Genomic DNA, 3,497 nt, shown 5'->3' with positions numbered 1-3,497 from the left:
CTGTTTCAATTCTTCCTCCGTGGTCTGACACTCTTATTATATATTGTATATACTGAATTATATATACTATGCTTATATAATATATACTGAAATATTGTTACATTTAACGTATGAAACAAAGTATATATCTGTATTTTTAATAAAATATAAAACATTAATATTTATCAACGTATCTCTGTGAATTACATAATTTATCAGTATTGTACAGCCTGTGATCTCCACCTGGCTGGCCACTGATACCTAAGTAGCTTTCATGTGTCCGGACACCGGTGATAGGATTGTATTATTTAACTTTAAAGAGAGAGATATTTCTTGAAATGTTGTCACATTAACGTCTACATCTTCCTTCCTTCTGACATATAGATTTTAAGGTTAATTAGCATATATGGAAATAAATTACACAATTTATAGGCTGGTGTGAAGGGCTTCACACTCTTAGAGCAAGCCATCAAGAAACTGTACAGTATCAAATGCATATATCTTCGCTTTCACTTCAGTTATATTTATGACAAGTATTTAAAGTGTAGCTTATATTTCTGCCTTTCTGTTGACATAGAAAACTTTCGTTTATTACATTATCTAGATAAAATTAGCATTGATCTTCAGAAGGTTGTAGTTGTAACTTCCATTATAAACAACATTATTATTGCAAACAGTAGGAGTTTCAGTCTCATTTGTATGGATACCTTCTCATATAGGTGTTGTCCAGCATGATGACACAAACAAGGCAGCTAAAACTGAATGTGATAAGCCTGAAGTTGAGTGGGATATGGACATTCCAATCTCTTCTGTCAAAGCCGCAATATTTTAGGAAATTAGGGAAGACAGAAGAGCAGTCACTGACACACAAAAGCCAGAAAACAAGAGTATAAAGAGCTATGACATGTTTATGTGCCTCTGTAACCTTTTCCACTACCGCCCACAAGATGATATATGGGGTGCATAATTAATGAACTAAACTAAGTAAACATGTTTAGAATCGAGAATTATATGAACGGACAGCATAAAACTTCCACTAGTGTCACAATGACAGTGTGACATTGTAATTGCCAGAATTAGGCTAGGATATCGATATGTATCGCAGGTGGCTGCAGGTAATGAATAGCCCCCAATGGTGAATATTCCAATTGTAAACTATGTGAACAAGAGCTGTGACATACTCACCAACACTATATCTGTGATTGCCCTATTATAAGTGACTTCAGACCAAATGGTATAAGGTACTTTGAACTCTGTAATTACTTCATACACTTAGGAATATTGGAAGATATTCTTATGCTGTACCCGGATTTTGCTAACGGAGGCTAATAGATCAGCCTTATATTTTATGTTCTCACCTGATTGTTACCTTGAGGTAGGCCCGTAAGTGGTAGTCCTCTTGAACCATTAACAGTATCAATAGATGATACTGGAGATCTGTGGAGGTGCGACTGGACCCTGCGTGACGGGAGATGTATCCCTTGTTTCTTGTGATTGATTGATGAGGATTAAGCCACCCAAAAGGTAGCACGGGCATGAATAGCCCGTAAGTGGTGTTCTTGTTAGTCACAGTTGATTTTTTTTATTGAGGCTGGTATTTTATCCCCTGATTCCATGTATAACTATCCATCCTGTGAGATGGGAATATTTAATGAACTTATAGCTAGTTTTTGATATACACTGTGTAATCTTTCATATAGAATAGGGTAGCAGCACATTACTGTGTATACCTAAGCTTGTTAATAATAACAAAAAAAAAAGTTAGTTTCTATCGATAGGGAGAGCGATGGTTCAAAAATCCTTCTTTAAAATATGAATATCTTTCCTATCTCACTAAGATCTAATCTCTGTGATTAAAATGCAAAATTGACTTTGTCACTGCCTTTTTGATAACGTATACAATCATAAGCTTATTTGTGAATCTCTATTAAACAGTAAATCAGATAGCGTGTAAGGTACCGTGTTCCATGTCCGAAGAAACAGGGAGATTTTACATAAATACAGTACATGATAGTTTAAGTAGCGAACGCATACCAACAAATAACGATTAGTATCTATAACAAAAATATTGTTCTATGGAGTTGATTTAACTTCCAACCATGTATTTTTAAATAATCTTTAACGTTTTCTGGCTAGTTATGTTAGATTTGATTAAAAATACGCATTCTATTTGTTAATATCGTTAGATTTGATTAAAAATACGCATTCTACTTGTTAACATCATAAATTAAATTTGCGATAATTTGAGCAGAGAAGTGACCTCTTTGACATTGGTGACCCCAGAGAGTTTCGACGATACCCAGCCACGATGGACTACAACATGGACTCTCACTAGACCTCTACTGCTACTGTTTGCTGTGATGGAACACTGCCAGCACCCTCGCCACAGCTATGATTTTCATCTACTACGGCTTGCTGCTCCACGATCGTTACTCACTCATCTGACAGCCTCATCAATGATTACATCATGTTGGATCTACAGCTTGTCCTGCCGACTCTCCGTCGCTGCCAGGGCACTGCTTGTCCTACGCCCACGACAGCTGCTCTGTCATCAGATTCATCTACACGTTCACTGCATTTTGATACTTGGCCGACTCAAGCCCTTTGCGCAGTACAGGACTTACAGCTTGCGTTTCCGACACTTCGTCGCCTTCAGGACAATTCAGCTGTAGATGTGATTACCTCGTTGTCCTAACTACGTGCCTACATTACCTCCTAATGTCCTGGTGCCCGAGCCCATCCGCCCCGGATCTAAATGCTCCATCAGCGACCCAAGGACGCAACAATTATGCACATTCTTCTCTCCTGCTACACCGAGCTTGTCCACACACTGCCTACATCTTTTGGTACCAGACTACAATTTCCACAGTCAACAATGTAGTACTCGGCGTGTACAGTCCTAATCAACCCAAGACGCTACAGTTTCGACACAGAGCAGACAGCAGACTACGACCGCATCGAGCCGCCACGCTCTCGCTCCCCGAGTTCAGACACTCACAATTCTCAATCGAGCCGCCACGCTCTCCCACATAGAGCTCCACGACTCCGGCCTCACTCAGCTCTCTGCTCTGCTCCAGGCTTCGTCTCAAACGTCTGCGACACTGCTAAATCCAGAGACACATCCGCCGACTACGCAGTTCACTCTTCGACCACAGTTACCAGCAGCACCGCCACCTACGACAACGGACGATCCTGTACGACCTCCCACCCTACAACCCCAGTTACCAGCCGCACCACAACCTGATCCTACGACGACGGACGATCCTGTGCGACCTCCCACCCTACGACCCCAGTTAGATGACATCAGCGAAGAGGAGGAAGTTAACTTTGATGGTTATGCAACGCGAGCAGAGCGTACAATTCACCGACCAGCTAAGTTCCTTGATCAAGTATTTTTCCTTTCATCCCCTGGGAGAGGGAGTTCTGTAGCGAGTAGATTATCCCAATAATATACTCGCTCCAAATGCTTTGTTAATATTCCTGTCAACCTTTGGAGATGAATGAGGTGAGGCGTTGCC

This window comes from Procambarus clarkii, chromosome 17 (assembly GCF_040958095.1).
Source record: "Procambarus clarkii isolate CNS0578487 chromosome 17, FALCON_Pclarkii_2.0, whole genome shotgun sequence".
Lineage (NCBI taxonomy): Eukaryota > Metazoa > Arthropoda > Malacostraca > Decapoda > Cambaridae > Procambarus > Procambarus clarkii.
The sequence above is the reverse complement of the archived record's forward strand: the minus strand, read 5'-3'. Positions refer to the sequence as shown.